Source organism: Octodon degus, unplaced genomic scaffold (assembly GCF_000260255.1).
Source record: "Octodon degus isolate 3935 unplaced genomic scaffold, OctDeg1.0 scaffold00025, whole genome shotgun sequence".
Lineage (NCBI taxonomy): Eukaryota > Metazoa > Chordata > Mammalia > Rodentia > Octodontidae > Octodon > Octodon degus.
The window spans coordinates 11111540-11120099 of NW_004524601.1; the positions used below are offsets into that span (position 1 = coordinate 11111540).

The following is an 8560-nucleotide window of genomic DNA, read 5'->3' on the forward strand; positions in this document are numbered from 1 at the left end:
TTTCTACCTCCCAAGTGCTGGGATTACAGGCACACGCCATCACGCCCGGACTCCATTACCGGCTCAGCGCACCTGGGGAATGGGTGGGCGCGGCATTCGGAGCCAGGGATCGAACCCAGGCTCCTACCCTTACCTAAGCAAGCATTTAGTCTGCTGAGCTATACCACTGGCCCTTTTTCTAGGTATTTTTGTACAGTAAATCCACAAGGTGGGTTCAAGGTGGGAAACAAGGGACCTTACCAAGTGGGCGTGGGGGTGGGAAAGACTGTGGTCAACCAATAAGCTACAAACATAATTGCTTAGATAAAAGTAATTAAATCAGGATCGAATGGGGAAGAGTCACAGGGGCTTTTCCTATAGGGGTTTGGGTCATTGGCTCTTCCTGGATTTTTCAAGGTGATGAATACATCAATACCTATTGCCCATCCCTAGGGAGGTATGTGGGTGCATTTGTTTCATCTTTTGTGTTGAGGTCAGGCCACAGTGGAAATGTCTGTCTCTCTCACAGTTGCAAGGTATCTTGTCTTCCATACTAGCTCCTTCGAGGGCCCAGCACTGTCTGACAGCATGTAATATTTCTATATAACTTACTGCCTACAACAATAAGATATCCTGGGTTTTCTGAATACTATTCATTCCTGCTTTTTCTAACATGTGACGCCTCAATATGGCCTGAACCCAGCTGGCATGATCTGTTGGTGCTGCTGTTTTAAGTTAAAGATTATTGGAGTTCATGTGTTCTTAAGTAAAACAAATCAATTTCATTGAACTATTTGATAATATGATGTCTAATACAGTACTCTATAATGCTGTGTTCCTTAGTAACATAATTTATCTCTTTACATAGAAGCCATGATACTACCGATTTGAAAAGCAAACAGTTCATCAAATGTTTGTTCTCTTTTTTATCTACATCAATGAATGTCCCATTTTTGAGAGATTTAGATAAACTTCATTCAGAACAATTTTTAATTGTTCAAGTACTTAGAGATCTGTGGCATAGCGCACATACCTAACTTAATCACTGAAAGTTTCTACTTACCCAAAGGAGTGGAATTTGCTATAGAAAATATTCCTGAAGTTTCTAGCACATAGAACGCCATGTGGACCCTGTTCTTTTTGTAGCATTTCTACAGCTGGTCAAGCGTTTGAACCATGTGTTTGGGGTAGTAATGTAAGTTGCAGCAACAGCCTCAAAACTCTTTCCAGAAAGCAGATGGACATTGCATGTGCAAGATGTTTAGCTTTCATTTCACATTTTGGTTATGATCATAGCAATGATCTAATAGCCTGTAGATTTTTCCAGTGATACATGGAAGGAAACCTAAGTAGTCTATGACATGAAATATATTCCATTTTATTTTTTCCTTTTTTAGTTTAAAAACAGCATTTTTACAAATTAACTGAAAATCCATTGTTTATGAGATTAAAAAAAAAACAAAAAAAAAAAAAACCAAACACCTAATGGCTGCCTTGAAGAAGCAACAACCTTTATAAACTATTTATCAAATCTTTTTTAAAATTTGGCTTTGGTACTGAAGTATTGCACGCAAGTTGACTTCTTTTTGCTTTCTCAGATTTCAAGAAAAAAATTAAAAATTATTAGACAGAAATAAAAGAAGATTGTTTATTCTTAGTGGAATAGAAATTTAATTCAGCTCAAATGACCATTGAATGCCTACTGTTGCTCAGTTAGTACTATGAAATAGAAACACAAGATGCAAATAAGTAGCAATTTGGACAAGTACTCTAAAAAGAGGGCTGATTAAAATGCAAAACTGAAATGGACTGGTGAACAGAAGTTCCAGAATCTCACAAGCCTGCTCCATTGGTACCTGCCCACCAACCAGGCCACAGACCTTGAACTGACGTGGGGAAGATTATCATAGTGCTGTAAGGGAAACTCCCAACTTGCTAGATATCTAGTACAAGTTCATAAATTTTATATTTACATTGAAAAATGAATTTTTTAAAATTGAAGAATGAAAGCAAGAGAGGATAAGAACAGAATGTATTTATTGGGGGAAAGAAAACTTCTATCTGAGAAAGGGACAGAAAGGGACCAGAGTGGGCTGCCAAGGACCCTGCCTTTTCCAGGAATTTTTATAGAGCAAATCAGTGAGGTGAGATGTATCCAAGGTGGGAACCATGGGAACTCACTAGGTGGGCACGAAATGGAACAGATCTGTGGTCACCTATTAAGATTACAAGCATGATTACTCAGGTAAAGTTGATTAAATCAAGATCAAATGGGGAAGTGAGTCACAGAGTGAATGGACATGAATGTAGAACTAGGGTTATTCCCTTAGGGAACTGGGATAGTGACTCTTCCTGGCTTTTTCAAGGTGATTAATAGCTACATAGAATATCCATCCCTAAGCCCATTACTGGGGAGGTATGTGGGTGTGCGTTTGTTTCATCTTTTGTCTTGAGGTCTGGTCCAAGGCAGAGATGCCTGTCCCTTCCACAGGTGCCTGTCCCTTCCACAGGTGCCTGTCCCACCCACAGGTACCTGTCTTTCCCACAGTTACAGTCTCCTCTTCCACACTGGCTCCTTTGAGGACCTAACCCTGTCTGACTGCCTGTAATATTTCTATGTTGCCTACAGCCATAGTATAGAGCAGATGCCCTGAGGGTCCCTGGGGTTTTTTTTCCCCCCACTTTTTAAATCTATGGGGATTGGAGGATGAGAAATGATGGGTGTGGAATTGCTGGTGTTTACTCGGCAGGAAGTAAGGGAAGGTGTGACTCCTCTCTTGCTTTGGCTTTTCTTCATGATGTATATAGCGCTTAAGGAATCTCTAAGGAAGTTTCCTTTTCACTCCAAATAGGCTCTGAGTGAATATTCCCTGTGGTAAGATTAGGAGGGGAGACTGAAGTGCCAGTAGCCAAATGCTGAAAGGTGCCAATGAATTCCTTAGTGTTCCCTTCATTCACTTATGCTTTCATTCACACTACAGGCACCATTATCAAAGACTGATTATGTGATATTGGGCATAACAGTTGCTGAGATGACCACTGCGGTGATTCCTGAGGAATTCACTGACCACTAAGTGAAAATAGTTTGAACAAACACTCTCTGAATCAGAGATGGAAAATTCTAGCAATACATGAGCATTCTACATTATTCCTACAAGGGAAAACTTCAGTTAATGGCTAGAGAACACCCAGCATAGTTTTAGAAATTTTCATTTTGTGTATTTTTTTTAATATTTAAGTAGATCCCAGTAATACAACATACCAATAAGATCACATATAACCTAACCAATCAAAAGATTCTAATATGACCTTCTAATGAGTTTTTTTGTTGCTGTTGTTAGTACATGTTTAATTTCTGTGTATGAGGAAATGGAGATGCAGGACTTAGGCAATAGGTTGGTAAGAAGCGGTTAGGAAATTCTATTTTCTATTTGTGTATTATAAGAAGATACTGCAAATATTGTTTGCTCTGCCATCTAGTGATTAAGAATTAAATTTGATGGCTAATTTTAAAAGCACTTAAGATTTACAAGAAGATGAATCTATGAGGATATATGAGAAACAGGGCAATTGAGTTGATTTCAAATAAAGCACGGTCAGATGAAATGTATCTCTTGCCTGTAAGATATCCTTGCCAGGATTTTTGTGGGAATGACTTCACAATGGGTTCAATTGGTTGAAACATTTGGTCAGGGGAAAAGAATCTTGTAGCTTAGCAGATAAAAATGTGGGGAAGTTATAATGTAGTGGAAATTATAAAATAGCGGCAATATTATCAGATTTCTAGAAGTCTTAAGTTTTAGGAAAGAATCATAGTCAATAACACAGCAACTCAAGTAGCATAAAATTAGCTTTGGGGCTCCTTTTCAGATTGTGTTCAAAATTCTTACTGGCCAAGTACTTTAAGAAATAACCTATGCATTGTGTGTATGTTAAGTTCTAAGCCTTGGATCTAGGCTTTTGATGTCAGCTTGGGTTAAAAATCTTATCATTTGGGCAGAGGAATCAGTAGGACAGTACTGAATTTCTCAGACTGTCATTTAAAAATTCAGAGTTACTTTTTAAGTACCCTGTCATTCATAAAATAAATATATATGACAACTACACTGCAAAATTTTAAAACAAATTGGCTATGATTTTGTCTTCTGGTTTACTTTTCTTTTCATTTAAGCCAGCGTCTGTAGAAAACTGAAAGGACGACCTAATCACAGGGTGCAGAGCTAACTACGGTGTAGAGACACGAAGACCGGCAGACGCCCTGTGCTTGGTGCCCACGATTTCTTTGTCTGTGTCTCACTCGGCCATGAGCAGTGAGCGTTCACTGTGATGTGTGTGGGTGAAGAGAAGGCCGTGAATGTGGCTTTTCATCGCCTTGCCATTTAAAAGCATTCCAACTAAATTTCCCTATCATCTTAAATTTAATTATGAACTCTCAGGAGAAAGAGATCTGTGGAGCATCAAGAGCACAACGTTGGCTTTTCACACTGTCATTTAAAGAGAGTCATTCAGTGACCCAGTTCTGTGCCTCTAGGGTGAGGTCAAGCTGTCAACCCCAGGAAGCCACGCCCCTTGCCTGTGTAAACAGAATGAGCAAGGCTGCTTATTCTGGCCCTGAAGGACCCAGAGAGGAGAAATCCTCGCTGAAGATTTTCTCACACTCATTTTTAATTCAGTTTAATGGATAACCTTACTATGCACCACCTTGTTTTTATTGGTTTTTCACATGATTTATCTACTCCCCAATGTGTATGTCATCAGCCATGTAACATTTGTGTAAATATCAAGTAAGAACTCACATTTTATTATATCAATTTTATTATAATATAAGCTTTATTATGCCACAGTAAAATTATTAGTTTTATTTAATATTTTGTTATAGAATGATTTATATAAAATTGATTTGTTTATTACATAAGTACATCTAGGATGCCACAATTTTATATACAACATATATTGCCTTAATATATAAAAGGTAATATATATTATAGAAACATATAGATATATAATATTCTCTCTCTCTGTCTATCTCTCTGTCTCTGTCTCTGTGTCTCTCTCCACAGATACGCAGATAGTTCACAATGCTAAGGAATATTCTGAAAACAGAAGGCAAATGCTGGCTATATTGTGTAAAATCAGTGCTTGCTTCTCTATAAATCTGTTTAAATATTAAAGCCATCCCTTCAACCACTGTGCCCCTGGCTTGCCAGCGATGCAAAAGCAAGCTGAACTTAGAGAATATCTCATTTTCAGCAATAGCAACTAAACCTTGTGAATGAATATCTCATTTTCAACCATGGAAGTTAATGCTTCAAGTTATTTCTAATTCGTCACTTAAAGTGACTGCTCATGCGCCATGGATGGAGATCCATTTTTATATAGGTCACCTTTTGGGGCATACTCATCATGTAATTTCATTGTTTTAAATTGATTTTTTTTAAAATTTAAGTATCACTCTGCTTAGTTGATGTTCACATTTTTTGTTGTTTTGCTTCAACATGGCCTTCCAGAGAAGCACGTTAGAACATGAGTCTTATTTTCTCCTTGGTGTTAAGTGCCTGTGTACAGAGCAAATATTTCCTTGCTTTTCTATGTATTATGTGGTGAAAGTTAGACGAAATAGGTTAGAAGACAAAATAGGTTAGAAAGTTAGCTCTCGTCTTGTGAAATAGCAGGCAGACTAGCAGGAGGGAGTACTGCGCTATGACAGAGCCGGTACATGGACCAAATATCCGTGATGCAGGACCAAGCACATGCAAAGTGCGAGGCGCCATCAGCGTATACAGTGAATGTTTCCATTTTAAGAAGTAGGACAGTAAAGGACGCATTGCTGTTCATTCTCTTTATGTGCCTTTTTAATTTTTTTTTCTGTATTGGAGGTCAAACTCAGGACCTTGTGCTTGCCAGGTAGGCACTTATGCCACTGAGCTATCTCCCCAGTCCCCTTATTTATTCCCTTTACAGTACTTTTGTTGACTTCTGACACTTATCCTAATCCAAAAGCACTTCTGGAATTCCTTTTCTATAAATAGCTGTATGAGTTGTGGGAGTCGTGGTCAAAAATATGGTGAGGGTCCTAGGAGGTAGCTCAGTAGAATAAGCACTTGCTGTCCTGAGTTCAATTCCCAGTACTGATATATATATATATATATATATATATATATATAGATATAGATATAGATATAGATATAGATATAGATATAGATAGATAGATAGATAGATAGCATGGTACTACTAAGTGCTATTCAAAAAAGGAAGTCTTATAAAAATATTATAAAATGTCCTCATCCATGTTACTCATCAGGTACCATTTTGTGAATTCTGGCTCTGCCTTACAGTCAGAATGAACATGAGAGGTACAAGTTTTGAATCAATTCAGGACTTTAAGGCAGTTACGGTAGTATCATTAAGGACACTCATGAAAGAGAACTGCCAAGCCGGGCGTAGTGACACACACCTATCATCCGAGAACTCAGAAGGCTGAGGCAGGAGGATCATTGCAAGTTTGAGACCAGCCCGGGCTACTAAGTAAGCTCAAGTTCAGCTGAGCTGCATAGCAAGACCCTGTCTCAAAAAGTCAGAAAAGAAAAAAAAAGAAAGAACGAAAGAAAGAAAGAAAGAAAGAAAGAAAGAAAGAAAGAAAGAAAGAAAGAAAGGGAATAGCCAGAACTGCTTCAGAAAGAGGCATGAAGGATGGGATAAATACAGAAGTGAGAAAGTGTATTTTGAGGGGAATTAATAAACTTGTGGCTTTTTTTAAAAACTGTAACCAGTTGCAAAAGAAAATTTAGCGATCACTATAGTTTTGAACATGCTTTGTATTCTACAGTGCAATGAGAAAAATGTTATTTTTCTAGATATATTGAGATATACTTTATAAATACTAATTGTGTGTTGTGCATTTTGGGGTTAATATTATCATCTTAAACTGAAATGATTTTCATTGGTAGTTTTGCAGTTTCACTTGAATATTTTTATATGCCATATAATAATCTTTCAAAAATTGAGTACAAGTAAATGTTAAAATATTGTTTCATGCAAGCCTCATAGTTAACTTAGGAAATCATAATTTGGGTTCTTCTTGACACATAGTTATTGAATGGCTGTTCTCTGAAAGGTTTGGTGCTGAGCATTTGAAGCACAATGACCAAGAATGCAAACTTAGCGAGCTTATTATCTAGTGGAGAGGAGGAAGATAAATGTGTTAACAGTTGGAACCAATTTCACAAAGGTGGTGGTTTTTGTCTATGTGTTCACAATTCAGCAATTTTATTACTGTGCCCATAATACACTTCTAAGAAGTAGTGTATGTCTAAATAAGTGAGTTTCTTAAAATGAATTCTTGAACATAGTTCAGATCAGTAAAGAAAGCCTAGTCATGCAGAATGATCTGAAAAGAATTGCAGGGGCCAGCGCCATAGTTCGGTGGCCTAAAGCACCTGCTTAGGCAAGCTTAGGCTTAGGCAGGCGCAGGGGACCGTGGTTCAATCCCCAGCACCACATTCTATGCCATTTTTCTGTGCCAGCCCCACCCTCTCAGGGAGGGTTGAGAAAAAAAAAAAAAAAAAAAAAAAGGGGGCCAAAAAAAAAAAAAAAAAAAGAATTCCAGCAGAGATGACAGCAATTAGGAAAAGTAGTCTCAAGCAATGAGATAATTTTGTGCAAGAAATAGAAAGGAAGGTGTTTAAATTTCAAAAAGGAGTCAAGAATTTTAAGTAATTAGGAAGCTTCCAAAAGACTTAAAAGATTCATATAACCCACTTTGTATGTTAGAATCCTTTACTTTGGATTCTCATAAAAATTATAAAGTTAAAATTGTATGTGTAGTAGACTGGTACAATGTCTGTGGAAATCAGTATGGACATTCCTTGAAAACTAGGATTAGAGGTCTCATTCAACCCAGCTATTGCCCTTCCAGGTATCTTCCTAGAAGAATGAGAAGCATCATACCATTGCAATATATGTGCATCCATTTTTATAGCAGCACAATGTGTCATAACTAAATCTTGTAAACCACTCAAATACCCATCAAAGATGTCATCTTTTTAAACAGTAGAGTACTACTCAGCTATAGAGAAGGATAAACTTGAGACATGTCTAGGTAAATGAAATCATACTCATAAGTGAGATAAACCAGACACACATGTGTAAACATCAAGTTGTCTCCCTGGCATGATAAATTGAAAGAGTAAATAAGGTCCAAAATGTATAGTAGATATTGTGAAATGGGAAGAAATTGTACCAAAGGGAAAGAGGAAATAGGGTGGGGGAAAGAGAAAAACAAGGAAGAGAAAAGGAAAAAAAAAAAAAAAAGACAGTTATGCTACTGTTTTTTCTTAGTTTATTGAAAAGAAAGGTCTATGCTGGGACCAGGGAGGTGGCTCAGAGGAATAAGCACTTCCCTGGCAAGTGCAAGGGCCTGAGTTCAATGCCTGGTTCCAAAAAAAAAAAAAAAAGGTCTATGCTAATATTGTTTGGAGAAATTTTTAGGTCCATATCTTGTAATGTGTGTAACTACTTTGAAGATAACAATAATCCATATATTATCTATTGTTACCCTCCTATTACTTACTTTGCTTAAAAA

General features: G+C 37.3%; 1 protein-coding gene across 1 annotated transcript in view; it reads left to right on the forward strand.

Moving 5' to 3' along the window:
• Positions 1-8560, forward strand: part of Col5a2 (collagen type V alpha 2 chain) — a 153329-nt gene that overhangs the window by 68858 nt on the left and 75911 nt on the right. The gene's annotated exons all lie outside the window — the stretch shown is intronic.